We start from the raw sequence: 24,706 nt of genomic DNA, 5'->3' as shown, positions 1-24,706 counted from the left end.
TATTAACATCCCCTATGTGGTTAAAACCAAAAGGAAATGTATGTGTTTAAAGAGGATCCTGAAGATTCTGTATCCTCATGGTTTGGTTGGTTTTGGTTTTGGTTTTGTTGCTTAATTCAAAATTGTGAAGCCTGTTTCCAAATAGAATATGGGTTTACTGAAATCTCTGACTGTCCACAGCAGCTGCCCCAAGGGCCTTTGATACCAGAACTGAGCACGATGGTGGGATCATCCATTCACATTACTGTTAGGGATTAGACTTTGCATTGCATGGGTGTTATAGACATTGGTCAATAATGAAGGAACATGCACATATTCATTAAGGACTAAGAGAATATACAAGAACAGAGGGAAAAAAACCTAATCTTTAAATGTTTTCTATGATCTAAGCTGTATGAAATACTGTGTGTGTGTGTGTGTGTGTGTGTGTGTGTGTGTGTGTGTGTTTCAAGGCAGGGCTCTCTCTGTACAGCCCTGGTTGGCCTGGAACTTGCTTTGAAGAATAGTCTGGCCATAAACTCTTGGATATCCACCCACCTTTGCCTCCCAAGTGTTGGGTTTAAAGGCATGCCCCAGTGTCCTCGGCCAGTGTGAAGGACTTTTAAACATTACACTGCCCAAGTCTCTTAACATTCTCCAAAGAGTTTTAAATATTTAATGTAATTCTATATCCGGTGTTAATATTCACACTTGAAAATCAAAGCAAGATTTGGTCAAGTAATTCCCAAGAAGGGCTTGAGGTTCTTGTTTATTTTGTTGAGACAAGTGATAAAGACCTGGTGAAGCTTAGGATAGGAGAGCAGTATTGTTTCTTAGAACGCCTGATTTTTGTCTCTCTATCTTGTGTGGGAAATGAATCCTAGAGCTATTTTTTAAAGCCCTGTTCTTAAAATGAGTTGGGACCAAAGCAGTGCTTGTTCATATTTCTGACATGCTCATTACCACCTTACAGCTCTCCAAGCTAAACTCTCTCATCATCCGTAGAGCACAAAGCCTTGGTAGTCCCTAAGATCGATCTGACAAGTTTTCACTTCCCAACCACCCAATTTCAACTCTAGCCATAGAACATTTAAATTAGCCACAAGCTTCGGGTGAAGGCCACAGATGGCATGGTTACATGTGACAGACAAAATTAACCAACTCCAGCCCTGCTAAGGTGGGCTAAAGGAAAGCTGGAAAAAGCCTCGTTCTATAAACTTCAGTCAGCTAGGAGTGAGATCTGGCAAGTAAGGTCTGAGGCTGTCGTTATACATCTAGGGATAGTATGACCATGTTCTCCTTCCTATATTTTATATTACATCTCATTGCTATAGTGAATTATTAATATCAGTTGTACAAAATGATGAGTTCCACCATGACACTTCATGCATATTTCCAATGTGTTTTGGTCATTTTTTCCTTCTCTCCTTGCCTTCACTTGTCTTCTGGTGGGTGGGTGGGATCTACTTTCAGTTTTCTTTCTCTGGATGTCCAGTTTTTATCAACACAGTTTGTTGAAAATCCTGTCTGCTCTCCATGTGTGTTCTGGAAACCATGGTTAGAACTCTATTAATTTATCTCTGGGGCTTCTATCCCACTGGTCTGTGTATCTGTGTGTTAGTACCATGATCTTTGTATTATCATGGCTCTCTGATGTAACTTATAAAACAACATGCAAACAGTTAGTATTTTATAAGAAATATAAGTTTGGGGATCTGTTTTATGGATTAACCTAATTCTCACCCCATCTCTGGTGAAATCTATTCTTCAAACATCCTGATTTGCCTTGTAAACATCAATGCCAGGGGTTTACTTGTAACTTTCCTTTGCTATTTATATAATTTGCTTCCATCAGCTGCTTGTAAATAACTTCAATGATAATGATATGAATCCCAATGATCAGAAAACAGTTAATATATTTTTTTGTTTATCCTATGCCCATAATCTCCATGAGTCCTTGAAACAATCCTATGATGATAGTTCTGTCTTTTGGAGATGAAAAAAAACAAACAAAAGACAAAAAAAAAAAAAAACCCACAAAGTTATACTGAGGTTAAGTAACTTGATCAAAGGCACAAAGAATTGTGAATTCAGATCTTAGTATCTCTGAGTCCATGGGCATCCTTACCAGCTGTGTCTAACTCTTTACATCATGACACTTGAGAAAGCCTTATGCTGCTGCTCCTCAAGCACTATCCCCCTTATATCTTTTAAGACAGCATCTCTTGCTGATCTGATGCTTACCAAGTAAGGTAGGCTAGCTGGTTAGTAAGCCTCGGGGATCTGTCTGCTCCCAATTTTCAGCTCTGGGATTATAGGCATGTAGTGCCACACCCAACATTTTTACATGAGTTCTGGAGGACAAAATTCAAGAAAAGGCAAGCATTTCAGTAATTAAGTTGTCTCTTAAGTGTTCATAATATTTTATGAAAGTTAATGATTTTATGTTGGGTCATATTCACAGTTATTCTTTGATACGTGTGTCCACAAGCAGCCTATGGGCCATAGATTAGAATACTGCTTCTCACAATGAGGACTCTGGATTACCAGTAGGAGAGCATTCTCATCAGGAGAGAGTTCGTTAGAAATTTCTAGTTCCATCCCACATAAGCAAAATAGATATCTGTTCTTTAGCCAGGTCCTCAGGTGATGACCATGCAGAGAGAAGTCAGAGAATGGCTGTGTCCCAGTGATGTCTTCACTCAAGAGGGTATGGCGGCTTGAGTAAGAATGGTTCCCTCAAGGCTTATATGTTTGAAGAGTCAGTCTATAATCAGTGGAGCTGTTGGGAAGGAGTAAAAGGAAGCCTATCACTAAAGGCAGGCTTTGAGGTTTTCAAAGTCCATGATATTCCCAGTTCGCTCTCTTCCTTGAGCTTTTGGTCCAGAGGTGAACTCTCAACTCCTGCTACAGTACCAATCCTGCCTGCCTGCTGCCATTGTCTCTGTGATGACAGTCATGGACTCTAACCCTCTGGAACCATGAGCCACAAATTAAACAGTTTCTTTTATAAGTTGCCATGGTTGGGGTGTTTTGTCACTGTAATTAAAAGTCAATTAAAACAGAGGGCAACTAACTGTCTTGGTTCACTCCAGACTGAGGATGCACAGCACCACACTTTCAGCAGTTGAGAAATGCAAGTTCCAGATAAACAGAACAAGGCCTTCACCCTAAATATAGAACGAGCATATTCCCCTCTGTATATGACCAGTATCTTCTGCTTTCATGGAATCCATGTTCTTCTGGCTTTCAACCCTGTTTCTGAGTGATCAGTATTGTTAAATCTGTTTTCAAAGTCAGTGTCCATTGGTCCTGTCTATGTAGACAGGAAACACCACTGAAAGATGGTCACTATGCATCCCTAGCCCTGGAGCTCCCCACTGTCCATGTCTAAATTCCTGAAACTGGGCAGCAAACCTTCCCATATAAAGGAGGACTATTTTCTCTTCAATCTGTATCCCAATTCAAAGCATTCTAACTGCAAATAAGAATGTCCCCACTCAGACTTGCCAGGTCGTTCATTCCGTCTTGTTTTGTTTATTCATTTGCTTGCTTGCTTATTTTTAAACTCACTCTGTAGCTGATGTTGGCCTTGATCCCCTGATCTTCCTGTTTCTACCTCTCAAAGGCTAGGGTGACAGATGTGCACCAGGCCTGACTTCTATTCAAGCTCTTGAATTTGTGTTTTGAAAGCGTCACTAGGATTCAGGCATGTGAAAGTTCTTCATTACCTTAATATTAATGATTTCCACGAAGGGAAATGCAATCCATGTGTTTATAATTGATTCCAACCCTGTCGTGTTACTACACTGAAGAAAATACTAACTCTTAAGCTGTTGCTACAGATCCAAACTCATGAAGAAGAAAATGTAGATTTCTTTTTTACCCCAGCTCATAGGACTAAAGCAGCTTGCTTTAGGAAAGACAGTATGCAGAGTCTACATGTGAGTCCTAGAATATTCTATCTCCTTTTTTGAAGGATTAATTTTCCTATTCAAAACACACCAGAGAAACTAGCATCATCTTTTTGGAATGTGAAATAAAATAATTTTCCTACTTCTGTAAAATCTATTTTGTGAGCAGTGTGTTCTCAACATTTTTCATTGTGTCTTCCCTTTGGGAAATTACTAAAATCCTCAATAGCTAAGATGAGATATAGTCATCAATTGCATTATTTATTTCTATTTAACAGATTGATTAAACCCATTTAAGGAACTATCAATACATATAATTTTAGTATTTATTTTTAAACCATCATTTTTCCTCCTATCCACTCTCAGAAATCTCAGTAACAATGCCCTTACTCATTTGCTTATTCATCATGAAAATTTTAGGTCTCTTACACACAACAAAATTAAACTGCTTTTACTACCATAAAATTCAAAATAAGTATATTATAAAAGTAGTTAGCAAGTCCATAACCACAGTGGGTTTTTTTTTTTTTGTTTTGTTTTGTTTTCTTACTTGAAATATCAAGGAAGAAGATTCAAGAAAGGTTGTATTTGAATCAGGCTCAGTCACAGAATTGTAGGAAGGGAAAATGCAAATAAGTCAAAACAGAAAGAGACAGCACATATGATGGAAATCAAATATGCCCTTTTTGATCTGCAATGTATGGAGAGAAACTAGAAGACATGACTCTAACCTTGAGTGGTGTAGTTTAAAGCTTTGGAAACTGCTGATCGTTCTGAGCAAGGAATAGTTATGTCCTAGAAAAACTGTGTCTGTGCAACAGAGAGGCCCAGAGCATGATGGAGAACTGGTCTTGCTTGCTTGGAGACCATTTAGTCTAGGAAGAAATACTTAAACCCACATCAGAGTCACACCCACTCATAGCTATTGGCCTCGTCCTTTCTAGCGACTTTCAGCATATGGTTCAGTCCATCTGGATCCCAGCAGTTTTGAAAAATTACCATGGACAATAGCAGGGTGAGTTTAACAGAAAGTTGGAGATTAGCTATTATATTCACAAACACAATGACCTTTATTTGTGAGAGGCAGCATGATCACACTTGGAGGTTTTCATTTTCTTTGATTCCCCAAACAGCACCAGGAGGAAGGCATTACAGTTTCTCCTTTGCAGATGAGTAGATTGGCTTAGAGAGGTTAATTTCAAGTACTATCCCAGGATAAGGATGAGCATTGCTTTCAATAGGAGAGTACAGAATTCGTTTGTTTAAAGCTACTCTCTATTTTTTTTTCAGTCAAAACAAAATCACAACTTTCTGGGATGCATTCATCTGTCGGAACCCTAGCCAGAAAGGTGGATGAGGGGATAAGAGGTCAAGTGAGTTGATAGTCAGGGACATGAGGACCAGGAGACACTAGGTGGACATGGGGCACAAGAATTAAAATAGCAGTGACACTGTTCACTTAAACCTGAACTCAACCCTTGTAATGTAATAAAAGTTACTGTAGGAACGGAAGAGAAACCAATGGAATTAGTGGCCCCAGAAGCAATTACTTTCCACTAGGTAAAATTCACTTGATCAAGGGGAAAACCAAGGTGAAGCACAATATTCTTAAAATGGCCAATTAATTTCTGAGCTTCCACAGACATTTTGTAATCCGTCAAGTGCCCCTAGAGCAGGCATCATGAATTGAACACACAACAGGTTTCAAAATTAAACAGAAACAAGCAAGCATGTATTATATTTTCAATTGATTGTGGACATAGAGTGTCTTGTGAAAACAAATCAGCTTGAATAATCTACTCTTCTTCTTCTTCTTCTTCTTCTTCTTCTTCTTCTTCTTCTTCTTCTTCTTCTTCTTCTTCTTCTTCTTCTTCTCCCTCTCCCTCTCCCTCTCCCTCTCCCTCTCCCTCTCCCTCTCCCTCTCCCTCTCCCTCTCCCTCTCCCTCTCCCTCTCCCTCTCCCTCTCCCTCTCCCTCTCCCTCTCCCTCTCCCTCTCCCTCTCCCTCTCCCTCTCCCTCTCCCTCTTCCTCTTCCTCTTCCTCTTTCTTGACTCTGGTAGATCTGTTTCTCTCTCTCTCTCTCTCTCTCTCTCTCTCTCTCTCTCTCTCTCTCTCTCTCTCTCTCCATATGTGTGTGTGTGTGTGTGTGTGTGTGTGTGTGTGTGTGTATGTATGTATAGCTTCTAGCTAAAGATCCAGACTCTTATAAATCAGAGCCCTACCTATAAGCTCTCATATAGCCATCTATCTATGTGTGCTGTCTCTCTGGAACTGGATTGCAAACTGGCAGTGAGCTTGGAATACAGTATTGTAGGAGGTGTCTTTATCTCCTTTTTATTTCCTAAGACTTATTTATTTTGTTTATGTGAGTACATGTTAGCTGTCTTCATACACACCAGAAGAGGGCATCGTATCCCATTACAGATGGTTGTGTGTCACCATATGGTGGCTGGGTGTTGAACTCAGGACCTCTAGAAGAGCAGCCACTGCTCTTAACTGCTGAGTCACAGCCATCTCTCCATCCTGGTGTCTTTATTTCAATACATGCTCAGTTTCAAGGTGAAGTTTGATATGTTGAGATCTGCCAGTAGTGTATCACCAGGAAATCTTCACATTGCCTCCAGGTACGGTTAAATGACCATCATTTCAGGCACTGTTCAAAGGCTTTAGTAACTGACATACTGTAAGAGTTTTACATAGAACTGGAGGAGCACAGAGGAAAGAATCATTATGAGTGCACATACATCTGGGGTACAAAGAAGAACGGGGTGGGAGAGAAGGGTGATAAAAACATTTGTTCCAAAGACTAGAATTGGTAAGACAGGGATATGTAGCAGACAGAGGCCAATTCAGCTCAAAATAGAAATAAACCAGCTGCGTAGTGATGGTGCATGCATTTGCCTCAATCCCAGAACTCAGGAGGCAGAGTCAGGTGGATCTCTAGGTTTGAGTTCAGCCTGCTCTACAGAGTGAGTTCCAAGATAGTCAGGGCTTCCTGGGTACAGAAAGAAACCCTGTCTCAAAAAACAAACAAACAAACAAATTAATAATAATAATAATAATACCTTTAAAACACTAGCACAGAAAGAAACCTCAACTGAAAACCCTGTATTACAAGAATGTAAGTGCTTAGAGCCCTCCCCAAAGCAAGGCAAACAGGTAGGCAGTGGCTTCCAAGCTCTGTGTCCAATGGAAACAGCTTGAACATGTTGATTAGAAATCTTCAGCTTGGGCCTGCCTAGCCTGTGCTGAAATCATGTTGGTATCCTAAGCATTTGTTAAGGCGAGTTTCTGTGTAGGTATCCTGTAGCAACGAACCATGCAAACCTCAGGCAATGGAACAGAAATGATGAAGCAGTCTACCCAGGAAGGTGAGTTGCATCCAGCCAGCCAGACCTGACGAAGAATACCCTTTTGTCCCATGTAGGAACTTTTCTTTCTTCTTCTAGCCTGCCTCCAGGCTAGGTTGCTTGCATGGATTTATGTTTCAAAGAAAAAGTGTTCCTTGGGTAATATCCATCTACAATTTCCCCCTCATTACCATTTTACCGTAAACAGGACTGAGCTTGGGCAGCTGTTTTGGCAGAATCTATTAGTTTAGAACACTGAAAGAAAGAAAGAAAGAAAGAAAGAAAGAAAGAAAGAAAGAAAGAAAGAAAGAAAGAAAGAAAGAAAGAAAGAAACCTATGATTGTCTTGAGCTCCATTATTTTAGTACTTCTTGAATCTTCCCACCCCCAAACCCCTACCACCCATCCCTGCTTCCATTCCTTCTCTGGACAGGCCTTATTTTTCTTGGAGATATTCTTTCCCACATCAACCAAACACAAGAATTGGCACTGATATTTTAGAGCCTTACAGGGCCCCTAGAGAGGAGTCACAGCTATGTCAGAAAGAAAAGATGTCCAAGTTCACTCTTAAAGAACTAATTAGCCTCCAATAACAAACCATCTCTAGAGAATGCAGCAACCTTGGTGTTAGAACAGGGTTATGAGCCAAACTCTCCATAGGCTCATTCCATCCCGGATATGAAAAAGCAATATTTTCCATGCTCATATTAAGAATCTAAAGGTATTATTGACGAATAGAATTCCTTTTTCTTAAATAGGATCTTTTGAGTGGTGGACTAGGGACATTTACATCAAAAATGCCCTATTATCATTTAAGTAGTCCACAGTTGTAGCAGAGCTAATACTTGCAGTCATTTTGCCTTATGACTATTCATGATGTCTTTCTCTGAAATACTCCAACAGTCTGAATTTGAAGGTAAAGCACATATTACTTGTACACAGGTACATAACTAGTAACTTTCTGATACTTTCAGTGTGCTCTTAAAGCCATATTACCCACAGACTTCCCATAGATCACTGTGGTGGTTTGAATAGAAATGGCCCCCATAGACTCATGGATTTAAATGTTTGGTCACCAGAAATGGTATTAGAAAGTGAGGCCTTGTTAGAATAGGTGTGGCCTTTTTAGAGGAAGTGGGTCACTGGGAATAGGCTTTGAGAATCCAGAAGAGAGGCCCAGAGGCTCACTCTCTCTCCCTGCTGCCTGCCAATCTATATGTAGGACTCTCAGCTGTCTCTCTACCATCATGTCTGCCTATATGCTACCATGCTTCCTGCCATGATGATAATGAACAAAAACTCTGAAACTGTAAACCAGTCCTAGTTAAATGTTTTCCTTTATAAAAGTTGCTGTGGTCATGGTATCTTTTCACGACCATGAAAACCCCAACATGGATAGCTAAAGAAGTTGGAAACTACATGGTATTTTTCAGTAGTGTTCATGGTAATATTTTTTAAATACTAAGGCTTGAGAGTTTTGTTTGAATGTCTATGATTTTAATTCCTTAACAGTTCTTATGGCCTATGATTGTGTTAAATTTCTTAAAGAAGCCCGGTATGAGACTCGAGACTCCAACAATATGGTCTATGTATACGCATTTGGGTAATTACTGTATGGATCACTAAAGAAGGCTATGACAAACAGGAAAAGGTGTGAAGTACCAGATTCCATAGATGGCATAGGTCTTAAAGAGGGAATGAGAAATAACTCAAAGCAAGGTGTGCATGTTCAGGCCCATCTTGGGCCAGTTTTGGCTAACCAAGTATGTCTTACCTGGCCAATGGAGCATGTAATAAGATTCTGGGCTGGAATACTTTCTGAGTCACCTAAATAGTGGTCAGGAGAGTGATTCTGAGTGTCTATGTGGTTTAAAGCTCCTCTCTCTCTCTCTCTCTCTCTCTCTCTCTCTCTCTCTCTGTCTCTCTCTCTCTCTTTCTCCCTCTCTCTCTTTTAAGACTATGTTTGCCGAGTCCTGCATGGCCTAGAATGAATGGAGTGACATGATTCCCACCCCTGGAACAGAGCCAGCAGGGCCATGATGGGTCTAGACTAATGTTGATCATTGCTGGGTGTGAGATTTGTTTGTATAAAAATATAAATCTTATACTTCATGCCCCCTCCCTTTGGGGAATATTCTCCATGCCAAGGTTATTAAGGAGTGTTCTTCCTGCCAAGGTTAATTTCTCCATGATAATTTGAAGCACCTTGAGTCCAGGAAGCAAGGGTATGTCTATGTCTTAGCAAAATGTTGAGACCTTCAGGACAGCCCTTAAGGCTGTAGGAAAGAACAGTGAAAACATGAGTTCAAAACTATATAATTTTTCAACTATGAAAAATATAAGGATGCAATATGAATTATATGAAGGGCTTCACTGACCTAAAAGGACATAGACAGCTGTACTATGAGCCAGCTTGTCAGAAAGATATTAAGGAAGGAGATAAAGAGATTTAAGAGACAGCTTATTATCTGTGCATATAAAGGCAGGCAGATCTCTGAATTCATTTGTAATATCAAGGAAAAAAGGGAAAAAGAATGTGCATGTTGTTCTTTTTTAAAATTCGGGGGGCTGGGATAACAAGATGCTGATTCATGGAATGATCAAAAGAAAACCTGTGGAAATTACTGAATTGATATGTGAATAAAAGTCTGTACTTTTAGTCTGCAAGAGATAAGCTACCCAGAGAACTGCTTGGAGAACTGTTCAGAGAGCTATCTGGAAAGCCGCCTGGAGCAGAACACAGACTGTCAGCTTGCAACTCATGATTTGACTTTGAGTTGTTTCTTCCACCACTTCCAGACACCCTTTCCTTAGAGGCCCTCTCCAAGCCTTGGCACACACACACACACACACACACACACACACACACACACACACACATATATGTATATATATATATATATATATATATATATATATATATAATTTTGTACATGTGTTCAATGTATCTTGATGATATCCACTCCCAACTCCTCTTTACATTTTTACACTCCCTCTGGACCCCTAAAATGCATCTTTACACACTTGCATCTTCTTCATGCACTCTCCTTTTTTATAGCTTAATGAATCTAGTCAGTACTGCCTTCATGAACAAGGGAAGCATGAGCCACCTAACCAACAGACATACCTATAAAGAAATATGACCTCCCTTCACCCAACATTATCAACTGCCAGCAGCTCCTTACCTAAGGATGGAGCCTCTGAACCCATTCCCCTTCTATACTGTAATGTTGACTAGCTTGATCTTGTGTAAGACTAGCATAGACAGTCACAGATGTTCTGAGCCCATGAATTCAATGGACCATTTCCTGTCTAGAAGATAGCATTTCATAGCACTCTTCCCCATCCTCCTGCTCTTACATTCTTTCTTTCCACTCTTCCACTGTGCTTCCTGAACCATGTAGGGGATGTTACAAATGTCACACTTAGGGATGAACATGCAACAATTACTCCTTCTCAGTACTTTGACCAGTTAGAAGTTTCTGCTGTCCACTACAAAAAGCAAGTTTTCTGACTAACATTGAGAGCAACAGTAATCTACTCATAGATAACTGGCAATTTTCTAGAAAGCTGGAATAAAAGTTGAGATAGTTAGATAAAAAGGTAGTCATGGGCCAAAGTAGACATGGCAGAAATGAGGAGGAGACAGCTAGACAAGTTACAGCTACAACTTGATCAAGCCATCTTAATACTTCCCAGCCCCACTGCATATCCTAGATACTGGAAATACAGCAAACCTACCCTCATGGATCAAACCATCTATTGCATTGAATGCATTAACCAGACTTGCTCTAGGTCTCTACGAGCTGAGAACCCAGGTGGAAATTCCCTGTGCAGGTATGGTATGGTAGCAACCAATAGTTGGAATCGTATAGAGTGAGAATTAGAGATTGCTAGTGGGCCCTCCCCCACCTTAGAATTTCTTTTTCTGGTACGTTCTTGAAAACCTAACCCACTTCAAAGTATGAATGATATCTAGCCACCCTTTGGTTATATATAAACTTTGCTTTCTGGTCTTTAGATTTGATTATGTCTTTAAATAATCTAGCCTCCCAAAGCATTCATCTTACAACCACTACCCCATGCTTTGTTTGTAACACTCAAGATTTCTTTGAATCTTAAAAAGGTTTATCTCTTAGATTTAGTACTGTGGGTATGTACCACCCACCACTACTTCCTAATTTGCATTTGACTTCTTCATTTGACTTCTTGCATGGCTCCACCTTTCCCTCTTCTGTTTGTGTATTCTTCAAATAACTTCCCAGACACTGTGAGATACACATCTCCCAGACAGATGGCCAACTGACAGATTGGGAAATCATCTGAGCCAAAACAGCTGTAGTGGGACAATTGGACAATCCAACCTGGTGCAAACATAGGAAATTATTGCTTTCTAAAAGCATAGAATCATAGTTGGAGATAATACTATAAATGTTGCTAAAGTATTTTATTAAAAACCAGAGTGTCTGGCTCTGATTATGAAGATAAGGAAATAGTCCAGCAGTTGTATCATCATCACATAGCTCATAGGTAGAAGAGGCAGTTATTATACATACATACATATATACATACATACATACATATGTATATGTATGTATGTGTATATATACATACACACACAGTATATATACATATATATACATATGTACATATATACATATGTATATATACATATATATATATACATATATAGTTGGCTTTATATATATATGAAGCCAACTATAGTGGCTACTGAAAGCAACAGCAACAAGAAGGTAAGTAACTGCTTTCTTAGCACAGAAGTGAGTCCAGACACTTGCTATAGAGCAGACTATGATATAGGCTGTGACCAAGCCTATAAAAAGGCAGTCATGAAAAGAAGTGTCACAGAACCCTCAGGGAAGCTAAGGTGTGTGTACTCAGGTACACATAGCAAATATTGTACATGGTCTTAAAAATATATTTCTACAGGCTGGCAAGATGGCTCAGAGGGTCAATGTGCTTGCCACACAACTCATGTGATCTGACATCAGTCTGCAAAACCCACTATAGAAAATGTGATTCAACACTCCTGAAAGTTGTTCTCCAACAGTCATATATGTGCCGCATTGTACTCTCTCACACACACACACACACAGAAATGTAATAACAAAGATAATTAAAAAAATAAATTGTTTTTTATGTGCTCAGAGTGTAGATCAGGAGTATGACACATACATGCTTGGAGTGCAGTAGACCCTGAAGTTCAAGCCCCAGCACCTCTTTCCAAAAGAGAAAGAAAAGAGACAACATTGCTGTATATGGTGACTCACACTAGTAACCCTGACACTCTGGAGACTGAGGCAGGAGGATCTTCACCATGAGGACAGCATGAGCTCAAGAAACTGTGCAAAAGAAATCATTTGTATTGTGGGGTAAACTAATAAGGGAAAGGGATGTAAAATTCATATTCTTATTAAACAGAGCACAATACAGACCTAATGTATGACATGTATTCTCAGGCATGGTTTAAAATATAGATATCCATCACTTCCTACCACTCCTAAGCTGGGGCCTGTGGAGTATTTTGTTTCGTGGCAGTGGAGGTGGTGGGATTTGTTCTTGTTTTCATTTGATGAGTTTTCCATTGCTCTGCCACAGCCATGATTTTGATGTCCCTGAAAGTACATAGGAACCTGAGAGAGACCTGCTTTATGATAGTGGCTTTTATCACCTACACATGTATATGTATCCATGAGGATGTGATTTTTAAAATAAGATCTTAAATCTTTAAAAGGTTAAATATAAAATAAAATGTCAGGATTATTGTATGGCATGTACAGTAACAGTGTTATCAGGATTATTATATGGCATGTACAGTAACAGTGTTGTCAGGATTATTGTATGGCATGTACAGTAACAGTGTTGTCAGGATTATTGTATGGCATGTACAGTAACAGTGCTAAGCATCTTGTCAGAAGCATTGACATATGGAATTTCTACTGAGACAGAGATGGGAAGGAGATGAAGGCTGCAGAGATAGGGAGCAGGGACAAGTACAGGGATAGGAATGACTATCATTTCCTTATGGAAGAACCGAAGTGCAGTAATTGGACAGACTTTCCTCTTCAGTAATTGGATAGAATTCCTGTAATCCTGGTTACTGACAAGACCTGGCTTGTTAGCACCTGAACCCGAATCTTCGTATGGCACAATCAGAATTTCAGGGCAAAATAAAAGGGAAAAGTGTGCAGGGTTCCTAACACCTGAAACTGGAGCTGCATAGAACTAAACCAAGGACAAAGCCTGTCAGGAGCTCTTGCTCTCGATTTCTCTCCCCCTCCCCCTCCCCATCCCCCTCCATTCCTCTCTCCCTCTCTCTCCCTCTTTTCTCCATCTCTCCATGTCTGTTTCTCTCTCTTGCACACACACACACACACACACACACACTCGCAAGCATGTGCACACACACTAATGTACACACATAGGCACATGTGCCAACACATACATGAAAAAGCTCACATCTTTGTTTGTTTGTTGTAACCCAGGCTCTGCTAACCTTGCTCTGTAGTTGAGGACAGCTTTAAACGTCTGATCCTCCTGGGTGAGTGCTGGGATTACAGAAACACACCATCATGACTAGTTTCTGTGGACTCTGTACACTACAAGCATATTGTGAACTGAGCTACATCCCTCGTTCCACAGTCACCTTTTATTATCAACATGTATAAATTCGCTGGATAAGAACTACCCTCACGTTTCACATTTGATGCTTTTGTGTCCACCCGTCTTTTGGACTTCATTTTAAATATTAACAATGAAAACACAATCACAAAGTATACATGATTGGTCAGAGACAGTGTACTGAGATCATCCACTGCCCCTTCTTTGTCTTCTTCTGCCCGCTATGTAAAAATCCATGCATATTTTTAAGGCAAAGAATAGTATAAAATTCTGTGAGAATGTGGTAAATGGTTGCTGTGAATCATCCCAACGCCATCTAACAGGACACCTTCCTATCCCTTTCCAGTAAATGTTATTCCAGTTCATGATTGTACTTGCTGGCTGCCGAGAGCTCCCTGGGAACAACTTGGACCTGGCAAGACAGGCCTTTGAGGTAATGGCCTTCCCTTGCTTGCTGGAAAGAATCATTTTCAACTCCAGAACAAATATCATCTTTTGCATTTCAGTTGTTCATTTTTATTAACCAACTATGTCTCCTGAAAACGTCATGACCTAAATACTAAAAACTCCATTTGACTCCATTTCTTTTTCTTTCTTTAATCTTGGTAGTTCAGCTTTCTATATGTTCATCCACAAATAAATATAGAACACCCAGCTTAAACTCCGCCTGCAGAAATGTTATTCTTTAACTATTTTGTTTGAATCACAAGACCCTGTATGCACCCAGCAATCTTTGGTACATGGGAGATTTGGTGTGTGGGATTCAATGATAAAATCAGGTAGACATTCAGATTCCAAATGACCAACATGTTAGTGATGTATTAGTCATGTATAGTTGACTGTGCCACAGATCATTCCAAGTGAGCATGGTAAGCCTTGTTGCAGAATAAGCTTTGGTTTACATGCCTGGATCTCTAGATGAAGCAGGATTCTGTGTTTTAATGGAGGTAAAAGGTTGACATATCTGACATTTAAGAAAGTCTGTGGATGGACTTTAAGTATGAAATTGTCAGATGCTAAAGTTTTCTTTTTCCTCCCAAAGTGAAATTATTTCCACAGCTTGTTCATTTTGGATCTTTTGTGTGATTTCCTTCTGATAACAGGAATAAGGGGGGATATTTCTACGGCCTAAGTCTGGCATGAAGAACTCTTGAGTGAGACTCGTGGCAATTTTGCTGACGTGATGAAGATGTCTTACTCACTCTTAGAAAATAGTTTTCACGGTTGGGTTAACACAGCTTAAATTTAAACCTTGCACAAGGCAGATCTCCTGTGCTTTTCTTTGGCTTATCTGCTGTGCATTTTCATGTGGCAGAGCTCTTATTAGCCAACACAGAGATAGAATCAAGCTTGCAAGAGATTTGTTGAAGAGAGAAAAGTCAAGGTAAGAAAATTCCTTAATATGGTGATGAGCGTCTAGTGCCATGGAAAAGGAACAGGAAGGGAGGGACTGGGTAGAAGAGTCTTCAATGGGAGTGGAATTCCAAGAAACCTTGGCTAGCTTAGGAGAAACTTCTTGGTCCTTTTGGAAAGTCTGATTTCTCCTGGAAATTGGTCTGTACCTTCACCCACAGTGGACATACGATGCTCAGTCCCGGTGTTGGAGTAGATCTCAGAGAGCAGGTCTCAAATGAGCATGGATCTAGAGCCAGATGGATAGCATCTGCAGCTTCAGCCAGGAGTACTCCCAATAGTGTTCAGCCGTGGGTGCTCCCTACAGCATTTGTCATATAAAAACACTCCTCACTGGCCACCACTCTGTAAACACAAGTATCACCAAGACCAGTGTGCTGGATGCATTTAATCATTCATTTATAATGGAGTTCCTACAACATGACAAGCATGATGTTCAGTGTTATAAACTCTATGTGGGCATTAAGGTCTCTGCCCTCACAGACGATGTTATACATGTCATGAATTCCCTTGAAAATATTGACTTATAACTGAGAATTCCCTCAGCTAGAAGTATGCTTCCCACCTATGATGGTTAATAAAAGTACTATTTCTATGGTAATCCATAATATCTATCTCCAAATCAAATTTAAATTAGTTTTCTATTCTTTTATTGGGGAGGCCATCAAGACAGGATTTCCTGTGTGCCTTTGGCTTTCCTAGAACTAGCTCTAAAGCTCTGTAGGCTGCCTCAAACTTAGAGATCTGGCTTCTTCTAGCTCACAAGAACATCTATAATTACTTTGTATGGTTGCCATTAACTTCTGTTCAGATTCTTTTGTTGTTGCTGAAATGGTATCTCATTCTGAGCCCCATATTGGTTTTTCCTACACAAGTATACCACCATGCCCAGTGTCTGTGTATATTCTAATGAGAATATGAAGCCCAGCAGTATGACTCGCACTTTTAATCCCAGCACTTGTAAGGCATAGAGTATGTAAATACTCAGACTTAAGTAAATGTTAGGGAATGCCTGCTTTTTACCAGGCTACCCTTAAACCTTTAGCATTAGGTTCTGTCTGGTTCATAGCTTTAACCTGAACGACCCATTGCTCTCAAGGAGTTCCTGATCTATCAGGGTGCCTTATAATACCTCAGCATCTTGCCCTCCATGTTTGTGTATCTCCATCTCTGTAAAATCCCTCAGTGAAATCTGTATTTAACTTCTCTCTTTGCAAAAAGAGAGTATGCCACAGATGGCAAATGGTCTCTACCTGATTCTCTTGTTTGGTTCATATTCAAACAAATGAGATCAGTCTGCAGGAAGAACCAGTTGTGCATTTTCAAATCTAGATAAAGACTGTCTTATTGTATGTGTGGTTGGCTACTACGGATGATAATCCATTCATTTAATACATGCATATTTATTGCCTACTCTGTGCCAAGGATTATGCAAGACTCTGGAGATATCGAAAGCAAAAGAAAAATGTTTTGTGGCTTCACCGACCTTTGGCGTGGAATCCCAATACCCAATATGGGTCACAAATACACATATTCTTTGAGCTCTAATAAACCAGCACTTTATATAGGTTGGTTCTATTTAAAGAAAACCCCATGGGCTCTGAAAGGCATGTGGGCTCTGTTTTGTAGATAATTGTTATTTGGGCTTAGAAAGGCTGATGCACTGGTTAATGCTGTGTAGCTAAGAAAGATGAAAGCTGGGGCACAAACCACCCACTTCCAACTAGGAAGGTGTTCTTCCCATTATTCTTTTAAAGTAAGAGCTTCCCGGTACACTTGCTCCCTCTCTCCTTCCCTCCCTCCACCCTCCACCCCTCCCTCCCCACTCTCATAAATACTCATTAAATAATCTGACTCATGTCCTAAAGAAACAACTTCTTTATTCTTCCTATATATTAATATAGAAGTGGTCACAAAAACTGTGCTTTCACAAAATGACTTAAATGATCCAAACACCACCTGAATGCTACAAAGACATCCATAGAAGGAATAGAAAATAAATGTCTTTATTGAATGAATGTTGCACTCTAATTTTACATTCTCTCAACTTCACAATTAAGATGAATTGTTATTGCTCTTGTAACCTAAGTGTGTATACAGGCAAAGCTGCCTCCTTCCACATATGTGACATTTTCAGTAATGATTGGAGTCACCTTTGGCTTCTCATAATGCAAACCTCAGCTTGATGGAAAACATTGCTGGCACGTATGACTTAGTTGAAAACCAACTTGACTAAGCTGGTGCGAAAATTAAAGCTCTGCCCATTTCAATATAACATAATAAAAAGAAAACACATAACTATGCATAAAACAATTAACACCATGTCTGGCACTAGAATTGCTGAATAAGTTGGAAGTTGGACATTTCCACTTTGCCTGGCATAGTTTCAGTGTACACTGTAAGAATAACAGCTTTCATGTTTGATTAATACAAGTATTACTAATTAACCAGCCCAGTTGCCAAGCCAGAAGAGACCTATCTGAAATACAGTGATTTTGTTGAACTATAAACAGAACCAACTAAACTTTGCTTTGATGACTAAAACAATACCTACTTGGTTTAAGCAGGAGTGAAACAATTCCGAAGTGCCTGTGTCTAATCCATATTCTCTGTGTGTCACTGACAACTCTACAGAAGGTCACCAGAACATGTTAAAAGCCAGTCTTCAGGATGTTGGATCAGCGAACCTAGAGTTTGTGGCTCTTTTTAACCTGGAGGGCCTGTGAGTTCCAGTTAATTCAGTGGTCTTAGAAAACGAGATCAAGATTGGTTTTCAGGGGACTAAGGAACATATATATTAAAGATGGTCTGAACTGGTGGTTGTTATTTTCAGACACTGAGCAGGCAGGATTTGCATGCATTGTGTACTTTTCTTTGTAGGTTATTCAGACTCAGAGACCATGCCACTGATATTGATGTGCACAATCTCAATATTTGAGAGGCAGGTGGGTGTGGCTAGTTACTCACTGAAGGTTCTAGTAGCCTAAGCCTCCAGCACAGAGCTTCTCAAAACATGAGCCCTAGAATAGCAGCCACGGGCTTACCTGGGAACTCACCTGAAATGCAGATTCTCAGGCCCCACCTCAGACACTGGGGTAACTCTATGATTAGTCTGGGGAATCTGCATCTTAGGCATTCCAGGCAATTTGGATGCAACCACTGCCTCCGTATGACTCACCATTATTTATTACTTATTTTCAGAAAGTTAAACCTTCACCATTTAGCTGAGGTGCCACAGAATAGAAAGTTTAGCCACAAACAGAAAAGCCCCCATTGATGGCAGATTGACTTGCTCCGTGGAATCTCTGCAAGCCGTTTCAAAATATGGAAAATTGGGCTCTGAAACATTGTGATGTTGGTGTTGGCAAGCAGTCCTGCTGATCTGCAGAGAAATACAGGGTCTTCCTGCTGTTTCCTTTCTCCTGAATTCCTTTCTGGCCTCTTAGAAATGGTCCTTTGAGGCAGGCCTGAAAATATCAACCCCCCCCCATGAAAATGAGTTGTTTACCCTCCCGATCATTCGTTAGAAAGCATTGAATTTTGCTGAATCAGGGGTAATTGCTTTTGACAAGCATACACATCTAACAGTAAGTGATACCGAAAACACTTGGTGCAAGGCTCAAAACTTGGAACATTCTAGATTCGTAATAACGGGTCATGCCATTTGGCACATCTTTGCATGTAATCTTAAACAAAGTCAGTCCAAACACGACAATATTGAAAAATGAGTACAAAAGGGTGAACAAAAATGAGATGTTATCCTGGTGAAGTGACAGAAAACAAGGCACTTCACAATGGGTGGGTGGGTGTGGGGCTTTCAAATATAAGAAGTTTAATCTAGTCTGAGTCAATTCTACTTATCTAGAAAGAAGGAAATCTATACAGAGAAAAACTAGGTTTAAGGAAGTGACTACTTTTGAGTATGTCAAAAGGGGAAGCAAAACTACTTTTAAAATGCGGTATTTATCAAATGTAGTTTCTTCCTTATTTAGAGTAATCTGTGGCATATCTTCCTTATTATGAACATATGAAATCATGTTAAGTTCATGTTAAGTTCAAATATGGTTCATGAAGCCATGTTAAGTTCAAATATTAAAAAATAGAAACTAAAAGGTAAACTATGCCCCTCTTTCATTTCTTTACTTCTACCTATCTGTTCTCTATGGATAACCACTAGAAACTGATGTGCACATTTTCTGAGTATATTCTGTGTTTAAACCACATTTCTGTTTATGATTCCATTACTGTGTGAAACAGAACAATCACTGGATGCATATGGGCCAAATTTGGAGTATAGCCTTGACATTATAGATATAAAGCATATAAAAATCTTCATTTGTCTTTACATATTATGAACAGATGTCCACGTCAGTATGTATAGACTTACTTTATCCCTACAGGAGTAGGAGAGCAGTCATTGTATAAGTGACTGCACCATGAATGGCAAGCCTCTTCCTCTTGAAAGTATAAGATGGCTTCCATTCATAAATGGTCCTTCAAGTCAGCCATCTTTACACATCACTCCTCATTTGTTTGTATCTTGAAAAGGTATGTCCATAGAGGTAGGTTGTCTAGACAAAAATAAAGGGGGGTGGGACTTTAGCTAGTCTTCATACACACTACCGAAGTATTCTATAAAAAAGCAACAGCAAATGAGGGCTTCTTAGTGTAGTATCACCTGTTCTAAGTCACATCACTGTTAAAATATATTTGTTCTAGTTGAATATTCATGTGTATGTTTTCTCCTGAGAATTTTGTAACTTAAGCTCTTGTATGTCTTTGTCTCATCTTACTATTTTGCAGATGTTGTGGGAGTCTAGTTTCATTCTTCTATAAATGTAAATCCCATTTTCTAACACGTATTGCTGAAAAATATTCTTATTTCCTCCAGTGAGCTGTCTTGGGTCCTTGTCAAAGACAGACTGGCTGCAAATGTGAAGGTTGATTTCTGGAATCTCTATTCTTCCCCATTTGACTGTTTGTACACTAGTTTTGAGTTTACACTTGCTCTAACTGTAAGGATTCCAAACTGAGACGTAGTAAAAGTTCAATAGCTTCATTCTTTTTAAAGATTAATTGGCCTGTCTCATTTCTTTGCACTTCAATAAAAATTTTATGACTGCTTTGTCATTTCTTTGTAGAACCTGCCTAGAAATTTTACAGGGACCACACTGATTCTGTTCCTTTATGCCTATTTTATCCTTTGTGATGAAATGGTAAAGAAATTTTGGCTTTTAATATTCATTTTTGCATTGTTCATTTTAAGCCTCTAGAAATACAGTTTATTTTTAAACTGTATATTGGAAGTAAAATTTAACCTTGCCAAACTTGATATGAGTGCTAACAAACTGATTACCTAGATACGGGAACACGTAATCTAAAAAGAGAGGAGCGGTTTCCAACCTTTTGCATTTAGATGGCAGTTGTTTTCATCTCAATGCCTACGTGCTCTGTCTAGAACTTCCAATACAGCACTTAATGGATGAAAAGAACAAAAATCTTTGATTTGCTCCAAATACTAGGGAAAGGGAAAACTTTAGCTCTTTTGTCATTATGTATAAAATCAACTGTGGTTTCTCATAGAAGCTCCCACGAGGCTGGGGGAGTCGCCTTATATCTAACTGTGTGTCTTGGAGTCTCAGCTATATACCACAGGCTGTCCATGAGCTCTCGAGTCTCCTACGCTAGCCTGAGTTCCCAGAGTTGGAATTACAGCCATACACTACCATGTTTTCCCTTTTGAGGTGCTGGACATTGAATTCACTGCCTTGCAATTACACTCAAGATCTCTGTCAGCCAGCTATACTTCCAGCCCTTGAAGTTCCTCTTACCTCTTACAGCAAGACTGTAAATTCAATGTGCCCCCATCACGTTGTTCTTGAACTGTTGAGGTTTAGAATTTTTAGTCTCTCTTGGGTTTGTTTGTTTCTATAGGGAAAGACTCATCAGTTTTTCTGACCCTTAAAAAATTGGGGTTCTTTAATTATCTCTTTTGAAAACCTTTGTTTCTTAACTTTTTTTCCTACAGTCTTTACTACTTCTGTTTTGCTTTGCATTTTCATATTTATCTTGCTTTTATTTTCAGGTGCCAAGACAGAAATTGCAATGGTTAATGTACTGGCTAGTTTTGTGTCAACTTGACACAGCTGGAGTTATCACAGAGAAAGGAGCTTCAGTTGAGGAAATGCCTCCATGAGATACAACTGTAAGGCATTTTCTCAATTAGTGATCAAGGGAGAAAGGCCCCTTGTGGGTGGTGCCATCTCTGGGCTGGTAGTCTTGAGTTCTATAAGAGAGCAGGCTGAGCAAGCCAGTAAAGAACATCCCTCCATGGCTCCTGCTTCCTGACCTGCTTGAGTTCCAGTCCTGACTTCCTAGGTGATAAACAGCAGTAATGAAGTGTAAGCCGAATAAACCCTTTCCTCCCCAGCTTGCTTCTTGGTCATGATGTTTGTGCAGGAATAGAAACCCTGACTAAGCCAGTTAAGTAGAAGTCTTTACCTTTTTAAATATAGTTGTAGCTGGGAGAGGTGGTGCATCCTGGTTTACAGAGTGAGTTTCAGCACAGCCAGGGCTACACAGAGAAACCATGCCTCAGAGAGAGGGGGTGGGGAGAGAGAGAGAGAGAGAGAGAATTTAATAACTGAATAACTGTAGTTGTTTGCGGCCAGAAGCTTCCCCAGAAGTCCACACATCTTGACGTGTGTTCCTTCATCCTTACATCGTACGCTCTCTGGTGATTCTCGTTCCTCATCTATTGCTGGCCTAGAACTGTTATTTAATTCCCTTATGAACTTTGTTTCTTCCTTGTTTGTTTCTAATCCACACTGCACATGATCTCAATCTCTTTGTATTTATCAAGGCTTTTTTTTTTGGGGGGGGCTGTTCCAAAATGTTTTGTACTTGACAGAGATGTGTTCTTACTCACTTCTTGTGAGTAAGACGTGTTCTTACTCACTTCTTTCCTTGAGCAAAATCTCAAGTCTCTGCTCTGCTCTGCTCTGCTCTGCTCTGCTCTGCTCTGCTCTGCTCTGCTCTGCTCTGCTCTGCTCTGCTCTGCTCTGCTCTGCTCTGCTCTGCTCCGCTCCGCTCCGCTGTGCTGTGCTGTGCTGTGCTGTGCTGTGCTGTGCTGTGCTGTGCTGTGCTGTGCTGTGCTGTGCTGTGCCGTGCCATGCTATGCTATGCTAGCATGAGCATAGAAGACATTACTAGTTCTCTCAGAACGATATCCTGATTTTTTTTTTCAAAATTCTAGATCACTGATTTTAAACCTGTGGGTCGTGACCCACATTAGGGTCCCATATCAGATAACCTGCATATCAGATATTTACATTGCAACTCATAAGAGTAGCAAAACTATAGTTGTGAATGATTCTATGATTGGGGTTCACCCCAGCATAAGGAACATAACATAAGCAGTATGAAGTGGAGAACTACAGTGATGGAGCAGCAGCCTCTGGAACTCAGCTTACCTTTTCTGGTGTGGAATCTTGGCTCTACCAGAAAACTGGGATAAAGGCAACCTGTGACTCAATGTTTACAATATAAAGCAATCTGGATACTGAGTCGACCCATGTATTGGGTGAGGAAAAAAAATTCTGATCTTTTGATTGCAGTTGACAAAGGTTCAGTATGTAGAGCCTAGAGTCATGTGGGAAGCTGAGCAACATAAAAGGCAGCCCCTCTAGTAAGACAGGTTATCTTTGACTGGGAGGACAGGCAGATGGAGCCTTGCTTGTTCTTCACCTACAGTGATGCTCTTCCTAAGCTGAGCTGGGGGCAGGGATGCTGGAGTTGGGGGTGGGGATATTCAGGGTTTACTCCTTTCAATCAAATCCTGGAAGTCACAGTCTATTCTGATTTTATATTGCTTTTCTGTAATTTTCTGTATGACAAAGGGAAGGAAAAATTGCAGACTCTACTGAAGGAACTAAAGTGATAGGAAGATAAATGTAATATTTGATCATAGGCCCTAAGCCCAAACTGATCTCAGATCTAGCTCTACAGATGCCATTTTCTGCTTCCTGCCACTGTTTCCTGTGGCATGGGGACAATAATACATAGCTCATCTTTGTATATGGGAACTAAGTGACTTAACAAATGTAATCAGAACAGCATTGAGCATTTAATCAATTCTAAGTAATATGTCACAATTATCATTCTGCTTGGATGTTTCTCTGACTAACTCATACATACTAAACCTGTGAATTGCAGACATAGTGGTATATCAGGCATTTGACTGAAACAAAACAAAAGGAAAAAATTCAGAAATTTAACAGTCCTTACAAAGTTCCTCAAATCCCAGGGATAAAGAAGAGGGCAAAGTCCACAGGTGATCAATCTCATTCCATCTTAGCATCGATCTACAGAAAATCATATAGACTCACACCTCAATTTTTAAAAATCTATTCATTTTTTATTTAATGTGTGTGAGTGTTTTGGTGTCTTGTGTGCATAGGCATCATGTGAACACTTGGTACTTAAAGAAGCCAGGAGAGAGCCTCAGATCTCCTGGAACTGGAATTATAGATGGTCATGTGCCATCATGTAGGTGCCAGGAACCAAAACAATGTCCTTTGCAAGGTCAGTAAATGTTAACTGTTGAACCATCTCATCAGTCATCCCTTAAGTTTTTTTTTTTCAATTAATTTATTTTTATTTCAAATTTTGTACTATGAAGTCAAATCACACTCTTCTCCTCTCCCAATTTATTCTACAAACTCCCTGCCAACCGGAGTTCATTCCCAACTTCATATTTTCCTCTTTCTCTCAATACCACCCCCCATTGAAAATCAAAACAAAACAAAAGGACAAAAAAATACCCAAACAAACAAAAAAGCACACCAAACAGAACAAAACTAAACATGGAGTCTGTATTGGTCTGGTCATGAGCCCTTGCCTGGAGTGTGGTTGACTGACCCAGTGACACTCCTTTGTAGGATATTGATTGCTCCTCTTCCAGCAAGCATCACTTTTGGCTGCCTTCTTGGTTAGGGGTGGGACTTTATGTCCACTTCCCCTTCTCAGTGCTGGGATATGTTTTGTCTGCTTTGAACAAGAGCAGATCTTCCTTGTGTGTGCTGTCACAGTCTCTGTAAGTTCATATGTGAACTAGCCCTGTTGTATCTGAAAGATGCTGTTTCCTTAGAGTCATCCACCACACTGAACTCTTCCAGACTTCCTACCTCCTCTTCTGTGGAGATTCCTGAGCTCTGAGGTGAGGAGTGTGATAAACACATACCATATAGGCCTGAGTGCTCCAATGTCTCTCAGTGTCTGCATATTATCTAGCTGTGAGCATCTGTATTAATTTCCATCTACTTCATGAAGAAGCCTCCTTGGTGAGTGTTGAGTGATGTGTTCATCCTAGTGTGGTGGCTGTGGGTTTGTGGTGGAGAGTGGCCCTGAAG

At 39.9% G+C, this 24,706-nt stretch overlaps 1 protein-coding gene and 1 long non-coding RNA gene across 3 annotated transcripts in view; both read left to right on the top strand.

The window, feature by feature from the left end:
* Positions 1-14,295, top strand: part of LOC147000814 (uncharacterized) — an 83,664-nt gene extending 69,369 nt beyond the window's left edge. The window contains exon 3 of the long non-coding RNA XR_015045629.1: positions 14,230-14,295. This is a non-coding gene — a long non-coding RNA (uncharacterized LOC147000814). The remainder of the gene's footprint in view (positions 1-14,229) is intronic.
* Positions 14,296-15,170: 875 nt separating this feature from the next.
* The window catches only part of Dab2 (DAB adaptor protein 2), a 138,035-nt gene continuing 128,499 nt past the window's right edge, over positions 15,171-24,706 (top strand). For both annotated transcript variants that reach the window (XM_029469400.1, XM_085831471.1), the window contains exon 1: positions 15,171-15,267. The gene's annotated coding sequence lies outside the window, so the exon portion shown is untranslated. The remainder of the gene's footprint in view (positions 15,268-24,706) is intronic.

Source organism: Mus caroli, unplaced genomic scaffold (assembly GCF_978045245.1).
Source record: "Mus caroli unplaced genomic scaffold, Mus_caroli_1 scaffold_16, whole genome shotgun sequence".
In the NCBI taxonomy this organism is placed as follows: Eukaryota; Metazoa; Chordata; class Mammalia; order Rodentia; family Muridae; genus Mus; species Mus caroli.
This window is presented reverse-complemented; position numbering and strand designations above follow the sequence as displayed.